Genomic DNA, 14,951 nt, shown 5'->3' with positions numbered 1-14,951 from the left:
TGTCGTCACTCATCTATTGGAATGTTAAACATTGTTGATCATCAATCATTTTCTATACATAACTGTTGATTTTTATCCAAATAGAACCTTCAGTGTGAATGCTCGGAATCTTAATTACGTATCAAGTTTTACAGCGTACTTGGTCATCTTAAGTTGGCTGCAAATGATTTATACGTAGATTGAAGGAGGCAATTTTGATGGCCATGGCTTTTAGGAAACGAAGAAGTGCATCAAAAGTTTCATCATCCTACATTTTCCTACTCATGATGAATTATAGTAATGATTTTGGATTTCAGCTAATTTGCATTGCTTGGGAAAACATGTGGTTTTGATAATGGAGTCGATGACTTCGATTGATAATAAGTTGATAATTAATTTAATCGAACAAGATAAAAGATGACTTTCTTCAATTTGAGATCAGCTTGTCGCAGATTTAGCCGGAATAAGAAAAATTACATCAAGAAACGAAAATACCTCAAGGGGTCAATCGATTTTGTGGGGAATCTGGGTGATCAACTGCAATCCCAAAATATCACCCGTCACATATTGAAGGCTTGAAATTTATTAAAACAATTTCAGAACACCATAGCAGATTTTTTGCACTCTATCATGTTGTTATAGCATATGCAATCTCCACTAATAATACCTACCATACATGCTTTCCTTCTGTTTTCAATGGCCAAACATATGATTCTTGAAGCAATTTAATTCTTTCCGACCAAATGTCCATTCGACCAAATATAATTTCGACTAAATATCATTCGACCAAATGTCATAGATTCATTCGACTGAATATTATTCGACGGAACGTTCTAAAACCATTCGACCAAATGTGCTTTCAACTAAACGTCATTCGACCAAATGTCATCCGATCAAAGGTTGTAAAGCCCATTTTACCACCCTATTCATTTTCTACCGCTTCCCCTAAGATATAGATGCTTTATTCTAATTTTATCGCTAGTGGGCCCGGCAAACTTTGTCTTGCCATCAAGTAGGCTGTTGAAAAACGCTTTGGATCGTCCCATACTAAACGACAGTTCCGTTCACGCTCGACATACAAACATACAAACACCACTCCATTTTTATTTATATAGATAGTTATACGTATCGCTAAAAGTATATTGTAAGGGTAAATGTTTCAATAGTGGAGGTGCTATGGACTAGACTGGCCCAAGTCAGTATGGGAGAAAAATAAAGTTGTATGATTCCACGGGGCACCCCCCAGGATTATTTCTTGGGTTTAGAGGAAGCCTTTATGAAAAATTCAGCTCATTTGGTCGTTCCATGAGCTGGCGCATTTGAATTGAAGTTAATATGAGATTTTCAGCTCAAACATATGAGCAACAGCACATCATCTACTGTTTGGTTCAGGAAAATTGATGATCGCGTTCAATTGGACCCAGAATGTCAAAAACACTACTTGATGTAATAGCGAAGAATATTGTAGAAGATTGTACCATGATCAAAATTAATAAAGTTGGTGTTTTAACCATCTGAAGTATATCATGCAATACTGCTTGTATTTCTTCAACATAGCTTGAAGGTAACCACTAAGCGCATCATAGCCATCTATGACACTGGGCGAGCTGAGGCACATGTCGCATGCATATAAGTGACTGTACGGGAGTGCTGATCTAAGCCTAACTTTCAACAACTGAAAAAGTAATGAAAATGAGATTAAATCCAGATACAACCTTCTGCAATTATGTTCATTAGGATATCAACTAGTGTGTTTGTCATTCTGGGCTTATTTGGACGTGAACAATTAGTATACGGAACGAAACAGTGACATAGGATCAATTTTCAATATATTTGAGACGAATATCCCATACAAACTTCATATCGATTGCGCCAGCTGGTGGAGCAACCAATTGAGTTGAAATTTTGAGAGAGCGTTTTTCTTATCCTAAGGCTCATATCTAGGGGGTGCCCCGTTAAGTTTTACAACTTTTCTGTTTAAGGGCCAGTCTACTATGGACAATTCAACTTCAATTAATAGTTAAAAATTCATATACTGTAATACTATAAACATACTTGTGCCATAAGGCTGCACGCAAAATGTGCGATATTTCATCAATTTTGAAGCAATTCGAACGATGCTTTCAACTATTTAGTGTACCAACAAGACAATACTTAGATTGGAAATGTCGGTTTTGTACCTAATTCAATGGAATCAGTATAAAAGGCGCTACCGCAACTATACAAACAACCTACAGTTAATGGATAATTTGCCCTTTTTGATCTATAAACAAACAAATAAAATGATAGCAAATCGAAAAATAAGCATGATATAAAATAAAAAATTGATTAAAAATAATATAAAATTGTGAAGAAAAACCTAATGCTGAAAAGAGTAAGGTACCGTGGGGTAAGTGGATACAGAAAAATCAATAGTCAACTTCAATGTTATGTACAGCTAACGTGAATAATGTAATTCAAACTTTTTTCTGTGGATAACAAATGAGGGACTAATATACTTCAAATCATCGATTATTTCGATTTGTCTGATTGTTATGCATTGAGTATGAAGGACTTATAAATTTGCGCCAAATGATTTTCTTGGCCCACCATGGTGGGGTAAGTGGATTATTTATAGAAAAAAACTGTTCTCAAAACAAATGTGATGTAATTATGTATAGTAAGAATGATATTACCGTCAAGCTACCATTCACCGTGCATTTAAGAAAAATTTGCACTTCAAAAAAATATAAAACTATTCCAAATAATTTGAAGCGTACTAGAATACCACTACGTAGCGGGCAATTATATAATAATTCAGGGAAAAATCTAAAACTAGTGATGCATAACAAAAAATTAGTCAAAAATTATGTTTGAAAATGTCATGTTAAGGTCGCCTCGTACCGTTCTATGTCACCATTTACCGTGCACACTAGTGCACCATTCACCGTGCGTATAGTTTTCGTCATGATTTGATTTTGTATCTTGAAGAAACGTTGTTAATGGAGCAACTATGTTGCTAGTAGTGTGCGCATTCATTTTTAAGAGTATTCAAATCTTCATTTACAATAAAAACTATACAAAGTTTAAAAATTGGCTAAATTATTATTTTTTAATTAAAATCATTATAGGAGGTTTGACTGTATTGTCCAAACCATTCCATATTCACTTAAATTCTAAATATGAAGTAGTTTAATGACGACATAACAATAAATCGGTTGTAGGACATTTCCCAGAAAGTCAAACCCCAGAACGACATTCCCCAGAATGACGTTCCCCAGAAACCCATTCCCCAGAATGGGACATTTCCCAGAAATCAATTCCCCAGAATGGGACATTCCCCAGAATAGGACATTCCCCAGAATGGGTTTTATACGTTTGTAAAGAGTGGAAAAAATTGGTAGTTTAGTTTTTTGTCGTTAAGAAATGTACCTACTGAATTGATTCGTAAATTCACCCAAAATATTATTTTGTCAAATTCATTACTATCTCAAGCGAAAAAAATCGAATTGAGTTAAAAAATCTTTCGAACGGCGAGTGTTTGCTTCCTTTTTCTAAGGCAAACCATCTAAGCTGCCGTTCATAAATCACTTGGTCTTCTATGGAAGGGGGGGGGGTGTATTTTATACAAATTTCAAAAAGTTTGTACGGTCAAAAAATCACGAAGGGGGAAAGAGGTGGTGTTGTGGCTAAGTGGTTCATCAGCAGACCCAACCATAATCTTAGGAGGAAAATGCTGTTAAAAAATTTTCTTAATTGTGTCTTAATTAATTTCATAATTGTTCTACTGTCGTTTCGCTGAATATCATTTCCCTGAATGCCACCTCTCCGAATGACCCGTTTCCCCGAATAGTGATGCAGTTCAAACAGGTGCAAGAATAGTCTTTAAGGACTATAGGTGAATGAACTAGAATGAATGATTTGCAATTAAAAGAAGAAGATAATATAGATTTGAACGTCATCCTCGGCTAAATATATCTTGCCAAAAATGCCAATGATGGTGAAAGTCGAAAGAACCGCCAATCAAGTGAATAAGGGTGCATATTAGATGACCGGTTCGTTACCACCTCAAAACACAAAAGTTATGATAATTATAAGAGCTAAAAACTTTTCGGAAACAAGGCTATTCGGGGAAACGAGTTGTTCGGGGCACTGGCATTCTGGGAACTGGCGTTCGGGGAAACGACATTTGGGAAACCGACATTCGAGGAAAAGTAGCTCAACCGTTTAACATCCCGAGGAGGAACAAATAACTCCCCAATAACTTATGCATACCGTATTTTGGTATCATACCAAAATTAGGTATTGTTCAGTTGTCAATACCTCAATTTGGTATTATAATGGTATTGAAAAAAAATCTTTAAAACGATTAAAAATACTTCATTGAGGTATTGAGCAGCTATTGAGGTCTGCTGGAGGTATTGAACTAGTATTGAAAAATTCCACTTTTATATGAAAATCCATCAAGTATTATTTAGGTATTACAATACCTGATTTAGTTATCAGCTTGGTATTAGTAGAATATGCAGAAGGTATTATCTGAGGTATTTTACCTCTTATGCAGGGCTCATCCATACCTCATTCAGGTTGTAAGTATTGGAAATTATCTGGTATGGAATACCTCAATTTGGTATTCAGTAGTTATTTTCTTCTGCTCGGGATAAGCTGTTCCTACATATGCCATACTGTGTTTTATGATCAAACTTTATCCAAGTTATTGTTTTTTTGTTTTCATAGTTATTCTTCCTTCTTTTAAAATTGGCTGTTTTTTTCTAATTGTACTTCCAAAGGGAGATTGGTGTAGTTTAATATGTCACAAAGTAAATTAATGGAATTTGTTTTTCGGCTTTTATGGTATATTCTCCCTTCTTTTGAACATATGCTGTTCTTCCTAGGTTTATTGTCTAAATAATTAGGGATGGTACACATATTATGTCACGCTAAATTTTAACTTTTTTGACGAGAAAATCGTCAAAAAATATAAAAATCGTCCAAATGGTTCGAATTACATTTCCGACCATAGGTGGTTAATTTTAAAGAATTTTTGATTTAAAGATTCTCCATTCAATAAATGAAAGACTGCAACAAACCGAAAGTCCTACCGTTGAAAATAAAAAAAAAAAAAACAATACGAAAATGTTTTACCTATGAAAATTATGGTTTTCCTCAAATTTTCCAGTTAGATGCATTAACTATTTACTATTTACCATTTTCCTGGATTTGAACACCTCAAAGATCTCTTGTTATTTTTTTTTCTGGGGAATGTCCCATTCTGGGGAATGGCTTTCTGGGGAATGTCCCATTCTGGGGAATGGCGTTCTGGGGAATGTCGTTCTGGGGAACGTCATTCTGGGAAATGTCGTACAATCCAATAAATCTAATATTATCGCATAATTTCATGCCTTTTACACTATACACGGTAATAGGATCCATATATATTGAAAAGGATCCATTCACCGTGCATTTGGGTTTCGACTGAAACACAATAAAAATTCTAATTTGCATTCAATCTCATTGCTCATACGATGAAATACATCTTACTAATAATATCCACAGTGAAAACTTGTTGAAATTTTGAAAAATTTCATACTCTATCGTTAAAATAAAACAAGTGATTTTTTGGCGTTTCTACTAAGATTGTTGCAATATCTCGTTATCAAACAGAATTCACATGATTTTGTCTACATAAACTAGGTTTTTCAAAATTATTTGTGACAAAAACTACTTCGTTTCATCAGTTTTATCTTATTTTGCTGACCAAAGAATGATTTGTGAAAATTGTATGAATATTCTGTAGGAATTTGTATATGTGCACGGTGAATGGAGGCCGCACGGTGACTGGTGACTTAACGGTACTCTCGTTCTTATTATAAGTGCTAGTAATGGTACATTTTAATACTTTAAAATTAAATCGAATCTTTATTTAATCGAAATATATTGAAAAATATGTATATATTAGTTTACACTACTTCGAACAACAAAAAAGACATTATAACTAGTTTTCGAAAAATATTCGTGGTTTGAAATATTAGTTACATTTATACTTGAATAACAAACTGAAACCTTTTTATTCTATTTATGAATATGTTTGTATCATCTGTCTAGAATCATTTATATGGTCAAATAAGGTGCTTTCAATTGGAGATTTGGTATATTTTGCTCTTTTGCAACTCAGCTTAGATAAACCACCAAAAGGTTCGTGTAAGTTTTGAGATTATTATTTTTTTTGTATTTTTTTTATATCAGAAAGGTGAAAAAACTTTGGTGGATTAATTCAAATCCTCTATAGTCAATTTGACAAATTTATGCTAGGAATGCAAAAAATAAAGGAAAACGAAATTTGCGGATATTTAAACTTATTAAAATTCTCGTATGCAGTCTGCTAATAAATGATAATAATACTAGATCCACTTACCCCACCCCGTTAAAAAGTAGGGGTAAGTGTACCATGTACAATAAATCTGTAATTGTTTATAAAAATCACATATTTTTCATTGTGATTCATTCATTTAGAACTGGAATGCTCACCATGTGTCGAAAAAACTAATAGTATTCGATTTTAGACAGAGATACATTGGATATTTGATTGATGGAAAACAATTTTAAAATAATTATTTTTTGCAGCTAACACGTTTGCTTGTGTTAGTGTACGTGTAGTGCCAGTTTTGCAATAGTATCAGTGTGGACGTAAGAATATAACTTAAAACTAAGCAATGGTGCGAAAACATTCAACTCATTCGAATATTTATGCTTAATATTGACGAATGATCCACTTACCCCACTGATACACTTCCCCTACTGTACCTTATATGTTTTCGATTTGCTTTCTTTTTGATGCTGGACTATGTTTCTAACAGCAGAATTTTTTAACGTATTAAATGTGCACTGCATAGCCCTTTGTCTACTTAAAAATCTTACCAAGAGTAAATGCTACGACGGTCGCGAAAATATCAATTCACAATCAAAATCTCTCGTTGACAATCAACACGATTTTCGCAAGATCGTTACCCTAGAGTTATGGTTCAATTAGTGTTGAACCCAACCTATCTAATTCAATAAAACAACATGGGCAACATGAAATTTTAATATATTGAAACATAAACTTTGCTCTATGCCTAGCTTTTCATCTATATGTGTTTGCTTTGAAATATTGTAAGTGTTTTATCCTTAGTGCGGTTGCCTGAAAATGTTAAATCCAATGCTTCTTCACTTTTTGTATTAAAGATCCATGATTGTGGCAAACAAACCTGGCTGATATTTTGGATCACTAGTTAGAACCGGTAATATTGAGTACTCAGAATTATCTTCTTCTTCTTCTTTCTGGCGTTACGTCCCAACTGGGACAAAGCCTGCTTCTCAGCTTAGTGTTCTTATGAGCACTTCCACAGTTATTAACTGAGAGCTTTCTATGCCAATTGACCATTTTTGCATGTGTATATCGTGTGGCAGGTACGATGATACTTTATGCCCTGGGAAGTCGAGAAAATTTCCAACCCGAAAAGATCCTCGACCGGTGGAATTCGAACCCACGACCCTCACAGCTTGGTCTTGCTGAATAGCTGCGCGTTTACCGCTACGGCTATCTGGGCCCCTTCAGAATTATCTATCAAGACTATATAATGATAGCTTTGTAATACCGACTAAACATTTGTCAAAACACCATTATTTTGAAGATTGAGTGTTATGTTTAACATTACAAATTACAGAAGACAAATAGGGTAGGTGTACTAGCTGTGGACATAGTGGTTCCCTATTTCGCCATACGTGATAGCTTCAATGTCTTCAAATTTTGAAAATTTGTGTGTGTTGTAGTTGTTAGATTTAAAATATGTCTTGATATTAAAACATTCAAAAAGATTTAAAATGTGAAAGTTATCAATATTTCACATACAGCCAAATAGGGAACCACTATAGCCATAACTAGTACACTTTCCTTAGTATGAATTGGCAAAATTATGTTTCACATCAACGTGTATGTTTGAGGCGAGTTATCCGATGTTGAACGCCAAAGTAATCCATAACTATGTGGGCTTGGTATATGAAGGTATAGGGAATCAGAATAAAGAAATGGGCTTCACAAAGTAACATCTTCTGAGCTAGCGCCATCACGTGACTAATTTCGAACTAATTTATTTATAATACAGCCTCTGTATTTTCTCTGTTGTAAATCCTTCCCGAAGGATGTATGTTTTTATTTGTTCCTGAGACCTCCAAAGTTTCAAATTTTCGTTTTTATTGGGCTTTTTTTTAAAAAGAACTTGCTTCTGAGTCTCATCATCTCCCTTTTGAATTTTCGTATATATTTTTTTATAGGCAACTATTTTTTTTTCCAAAACAGTCGCTCATATTTGACAATTTGAATTTGGTATCAATATGACCCAAATGCACAAAAATTGTGCTATTTAAAAAAATGACATTAGAAAACTATTATTTGAGATATTTTAAAAACTTCCCTCCGTAAAACAAATCCCTTGCTCTAACGTGTTAAAAATTTCACACTTTTTGGTTCACTAACAAAAAAGTTGCAGCTCTTCAAAGAGGGTCAATATGACCCCATAACACAGACAAAGGGTTAAAAACTTCACACACTTTTTCAATCGTTCGTTTGATGGAATACTGGATTTTAGCACCAAGGCTCAAACAGATGCACGCCCTTCGATTCCGGCGGGCTTATGATTTCCAGACACGTGCTGTTAGTTGCGACATTCGTATATCTTCTCTTTCGTTCTCTTCGGTCCACACAGTGAAGCGTTCGTCGTAATAAATTGATAACCACAATGCACGTTTAAACGTTGTTAACCCGTCATTAGCTTCGCTCGGCAGTAATGCTTCAAATTGCCAAGAGGACAATTTACTGGAATGCAATTTCTTGATGAATGCAACCTCGTGCAATCAAGTTGCATCGCCGACACAACGCTTCTCACCAATAATAGATTGCTTTTACGCAACACTAACCCCGCTCAGGTCAGCCAGATTAGAACCGACGCGAATGCGAATCACAAACGGCCGCGCTTTCGACGACACCACGCGCGAGGCTGCAAAGCGACTCTCTGACCCGCCCGATCGGAGGTTGAAACTAATCTGACTGTTCTGTTGGTTTCGAGTGGTTCGTCACTGATGTGGTGATTGGTTGTGCAGTGCGCTGGTGTTGGTTGTCTATGGACGGACAATCGACATTTGGCGAGTATTTTTTGTCTACAACTGTGGGTTCTTTGCACGCTGGGTACGAGATGTATTGTCTGTTGTCTTGCAGCGAGTGTCTACTTGTACGTAAGGTAAAAAGGTGTAATACGCCCCCTTAAGGAAATACTGCTCTATCGCAGTAGCAAATGCATCACTTCTAAAGTTTTTTATGTCAAGGTGTTCCTTATTTAGTTGGTCATGTTCTGCACGAAACTTTCTCTTTCCAGATTGCTTCAAAAAAGCGTTTAAGATGTTTCTTTGTAAACGGCCCTAATGTTTACGTTTCAAAACAACCCGGGCAATATGCCCCTCCCATATAAAAAAGGTCCACAGCGTTGTAGAAATGTTTCCAAACAGAATTCCACTGCTTGCTAAGCTTAAAAGGGTTCATTACCAGTCTTCTTCCGGTAAAAGTTTTTGTAATAAGTACAAAAGTAAACGATGGGCTTCATTTACGGTGAGGCTTGCTTATCGGACGCAAAATTTTACGCCAAAAACCTGATTTTCGATATTTTTAGAATTTCTATTGTTTGTTTATGCTTCTCAAAGAACATATATGCACAACATCATTTTTTCGAGAATATTCAAGGTATGTGATCATATTTACGTGTAAAAGAAGCCTCAATCCCGTGAAAATGGAGAGGGGCGTATTGCCTCGTTGGGGCGTATTACACCTAGTTACCCTATCTCTGTATCTGCGGCTTATCTTCATTGGAAATGGAAACAATCACGTTACTGTCTATATTGTGGTGCTTTGGTACTTACAGCAACCTACATATTGAAAAAAAAAAATCGAACGTGCTAAATGCTTGCGGATAGAGCGATGATATCGAAAGGGCTATGACGGGAGAAATTGGACTGGAACTTGAGGAAATTACGATTGCGACACCTTGCCTGGTGTTGACTAGAAGATTATTACGTTTATTCTAAAGACTGCTTGACACTAAATGAGGACAAGCAATTGTAATGACAAGTGCAAATTACTTAAAAATAGTGTGAAATGGATTTTTTTTTGGAAATTATTACAAAATAAAAGTGCGAACTTAATCACTCGGCTAAAGAAGGTCTCAATCATAAATAGTGATAGATCCCAGTTTTGACAGTAAAAAAAGAATAATACAGCATTGAACAATGAACTAATAATTAATATTTATTCACTTCAATCAGAACTTCAGTATAAAACAATGAAACTCAAGCTAGTCCTTTGTAGTATGCAAAAAGCTGTATTGGATAACATTTTATTATTTTAGATATGGTATTTATTAAACACGTCTTCTATGTTTAGTTTAGCTTTTGGCCCTTATATTCTAATGATTATACAAATTTAAAGCTAAAACGCTGAACCCGTTAAGGAAATTGCTTGCTTAGTAATCTATATTAGCCTTAGGCAGCGTCCATTTATTACGTTTTACTAAAATTGACAATTTTGTGCCTCCTTCCCTCCTCCGTAATTAGGTTTACCATATTTGCTCTTATCGGAAAGAGTACATTTTTTCATCTCTATAAAAGAGTACGCTTAGCCTAAAAGTTTAAAATTTTGAAAATGAACTTTTTACTAACGTGTTTGTTTCATTGTTTTGATAATTTTTATGTTCTTTTTTTAATCCAATGTCGTTGCTCGCAATCACTTTATCGACGAAAAAAGTTTAATTTCGTAAAAAAGTGGAAATATTTACTAAGTACGCCGTTTTGACCTAAATAATGCAAACAATTGTCAGATTCATATTCACAATTAATCTTCCTACATTCGCAGTATATTTTGTACTATCTTTTCATTGATGAATTCACGAAATTTAATTTTCATTTCATTCGCTAATCCTAATAAGCAATAAATAGCAAGCATTCTATACTATGCGTTGATTCTGAATGAATGTATTTTCTTTATTAGAGAGACTTTCAGCCCTTGGCTGGTTCGTCTCTTCATTGATTCTGAATGAATCGATTTATTCAGTATTTTTTTTTATAATGACGCATATCATGCAGAAAGCCATTCAAATTTTGGCGAATTTCTAGTCTATCAAATATTTTTTAGTACCTACTTTAGCAAGAATGTTCTTTGCCAAATGTGGAACAACATTTGTTTGTGCAGGAACTAAGAACTAACTAGAACTAAGAAGAACGATTTTTTGAACCTTGGATCTGAAAAGAATCTCAAGCATTGTATTTCATTTAAGTTTTTCTAAATAATTGTTGAAATTTTATTTTCGTGTTTTAGATACTATATTTTAAAGTTCAACCCTTCCGTTCCCACAGTTCTGTTCAATCACTGAACCATTGAAAAACAACGTTTCTAGAAAATGTACTTGAAAAAAAGGTGATCCAAATAATTCAAAACACATTCAATAATTAATAATAAACTAATTTCTAAATTAAGTGAGATATATTAGTTTATGATTACTTTCTAATTATTATTGAGTTGATCGTACCAATTCGATTTAGCTATTATTTGACGAAAAACGTTGGATCTCCTGTTTTCATGAGATAGATCTGGTTTCTTCAAAAGATTATTTGTTTTGTTCGGCAATCGTCAGTAATAACTAGAAAAGAGTACATTTGAGCCCATTTAGTAAAAAGAATAGTACACACATTTTTAAGGCAAAAACAGAGTACATGTACTCTAAAAAGAGTACGTCTGGTAACCCTATCCGTAATGCTTTGTGTATGAAAAATTGAATTTTGTGTGTGAGTCGTAACGCTTGAGCTTATCCCTACCATCTCCCATTACGTCATTTATGAACGGCGCATTATGAATGAAAATTGCACTCCACTAGAATTTATCTGGACTACCTAAGTACAAAAATAAAATAAACAGTTTGAAAAGTATGTTATTTTTTTTTGAAAACACCTACGACTTATCATAGTATAATAATGTGACCAGATGCGTCTCGGAAAAAAATCCAGGACGCTTTCAGATCTCATCCTCAATGAAGCGCTGTCAATATTTTATGTGCAATTTACATTCATATTCAATCTAAGACTTGCACTATATACTCAGTAAGTTGAAATAAAAACTATTGACACTATACTGTCAAGTTAAAAATTGTTCTGTGCCGGATAATCCGGGACGTCTGGTCACTTTATAGTATAATTAGTATTAATTATAATTGAAAACAATTAAAATACATTTACCAACAAAGTTTGACTCTTTTCATTTATAAATCGAAACCGCAATAGAACCATACGAAATACAGTTAATGTTCCTCTTTGAACCGTAATGATAATGGGGTCACTGGGTCAGGTCGGGTGAAAATGGTGTACTTTTTGAGACACGCCTAGTTATCTTAATTTTTTTGCAATGGCAATCATTTTAATTTGCACAAATCATCAAGATTTGATATTCAACATTATAAATGAACACGTTTAGAATGTACTGGATTGGGCCATTCGGACATAATTCCCTGAAAAACCGACTATAGATTTGTGCGATACTAAACCGATAAAATTTCCTAACAGTAGAGATCAAACTCCATAGTTTAATAAAATGCGTTCCCATAGGCTTGACACATATGTTTAGATACAAACTTTATCGTGAATCTGAGGCATCCCGGTGACCCGAAAATGGTTATTTAAAGGGTGAAACTAATGCGAGACACATGGTTCTCCAATTATATCGTTTATCAAAAGGTTTACGCTGATGCGTTTTTCTTCAAATTCCTTGATATAGTGGCCACATTATAGCTAATTCCGGAAACTATATGTGACTTAAAATTTGCCTACCTCTAGAGGCACAGAAGTACAGTACCCTTTCAGCCGACCTGACCCAGTAACCCACCTGAATATCTCCGGCCACACGAACATTCCCGAGATCCTTTGGTCACTTTTAGAAACTAGATATGTGTGCCAAATCCGTTAGATATTCGCAGAGTGGTGAGATTTTTAGTTTTTTTTCTTTCACACTGGCCCATACGGGTTAAGATATCAAAGGCTAACATTCGGTGATTATTCAGTTTCGGAATTCCGCCACCAGGCAGCGCTAGTGTGCATGAAATATTGTTTGGCAAATCTCTCAGGAGCCTGACCACTTAGAAAGATGGCGTCTTCGGCAAAGTTGTTCGGTGGCTGGAGGGCTTTCAATATTTGGGTTAAGAAATTTGAGATTTTGCCATCAGGCGGCGCTAGTGACCATGGAAGTTTTGTTTTGTGAATATCTTAGGATCCTGACAACTCTGAAGGATGCCGCATTGCGTTAAAGTTATTCAGTAGCTCAAAGGCTATCATTATTTGAGCCAAGAAATTCGAAATTTTGCCACCAGGCGGTGCTAGTGCGCATGAAACTGTTTTACGGATATCTCAGGAACCTGACCACTTAGAAAGATGGCGTCTTTGGCAAAGTTGTTTGATAAGCTGAGGGCAATCATTGATCGTGCTAGTTGATTCTAAATTTTGCCATCAGGTGACGCCAACGAGCATGAAACGTTTGATTTGCAAATATCTTAGCAGCCCTATTATTTAAAAAGATAGCGTCTTCAGCAGAGTTGTTCAGTAACTCAAAGACTATAGAGCGGTTCTACAGAAAATGACGACTTTTTTTTCCCAAATTTCATTTTTATATATTTTTATTTGGATGAAATTTTGCACATGCTTTCTTTATGCCCAAAAATGCCTTTTGCCGATGATGCACGGTTCGCCATTTTGACTCTAGCCTTACTTTTGAGAAGGGCCTAAGAAAAAATTCCTTAATAATTTTCAAAAAAATATAACTTAGAAACGGTTTGTCCGATCAGTTTGGTGTCTTCCGCAAAGTTTTAGGTTATTGTTGGGACTATCTGGAAAAAATAAACACTGTAAAAAAAAAAGTTGTATTTTTTATATTTCGAAAATAAAGCTTAAAAATCAATTTTCTCAAAAATCGTATTTTTGATTTTTTTTATATGTTAAAGTAGACAAAAAATGAAGTCTTTTGCACAGTGGGTCAAGATGGAGAAATCATGGACAAAAAAGTTATGATTTAAAAATTAAGATGAATTTTTGGAAATGGTAATAATAAACTTTTTAAATGTTTTTCAACACGATTTTATAAAAGTACGCAAAATTTATAACAAAAAAGGTATGTGGGAAAATCAAGCTTACTTTTACCGTTTTAAAGATACAGCGATTTTAATACAAAATTATGATATAATTGTCAATTTTCGGTCATTTTCGAATGTTTTTTGAGGCTCATAAGCATATTTGTTCATTTTTCTGAAAGAGCGGATAATTTTTGACTAAAATGTTTGAAAAAATATTGATTTGGTAATTTTTCATGGTATGAGGCGAAATAAAAAATGTGCCCTGTAAAAATGATTTATTTATTTTGTTAACGAAACACAACTTCAACATTCAACATTGTGATATTTTGATATGTAATTATCAAGAAAATATGGTACAAAATGATAAAAGTTAAAAAATAAAAAAATAACGAATATAAAGCAATCAATACCTGAAATGCATTTATATCGATTTAAGATCATGAAATATTTCCATTCGAAAACAAAAGCTTTATGCCCAGCAACACACATGTTATAATTGTGTATTATCAAATGATATATGACCAAAACTAGTCATATATGAGTTGATAATACACAATTATAACATGTGTGTTGCTCGGGTGAGTAGAGGAATGACGTAGGGGCCCAGATAGCCGTAGCGGTAAACGCGCAGCTATTCAGCATGACCATGCTGAGGGTCGTGGGTTCGAATCCCGCTGGTCGAGGATCTTTTCGTGAAGGAAATTTTCTCGATTCCCAGGGCATAGAGTATCATCGTACCTGCCACACGATATACATATGCAAAAATGGTCAATCGGCAAAAAAAGCTCTCAGTTAATAACT

General features: G+C 34.6%; 1 protein-coding gene across 6 annotated transcripts in view; it reads right to left on the bottom strand.

Moving 5' to 3' along the window:
- LOC5564078 (motile sperm domain-containing protein 2) overlaps positions 1-9,051 on the bottom strand; it is an 87,175-nt gene extending 78,124 nt beyond the window's left edge. For 2 of the 6 annotated variants that reach the window (XM_021843143.1, XM_001648353.2), the window contains exon 1: positions 8,883-9,051. The gene's annotated coding sequence lies outside the window, so the exon portion shown is untranslated. Of the gene's footprint in view, positions 1-8,547; positions 8,862-8,882 lie in introns of those variants that run through there. The other 4 variants (XM_021843145.1, XM_021843146.1, XM_021843144.1 and 1 more) reach the window with 2 other exon arrangements.
- Positions 9,052-14,951: the final 5,900 nt, after the last annotated feature.

The sequence above is a fragment of the Aedes aegypti genome, chromosome 2, assembly GCF_002204515.2.
Source record: "Aedes aegypti strain LVP_AGWG chromosome 2, AaegL5.0 Primary Assembly, whole genome shotgun sequence".
Lineage (NCBI taxonomy): Eukaryota > Metazoa > Arthropoda > Insecta > Diptera > Culicidae > Aedes > Aedes aegypti.
The sequence above is the reverse complement of the archived record's forward strand: the minus strand, read 5'-3'. Positions and strand labels throughout refer to the sequence as shown.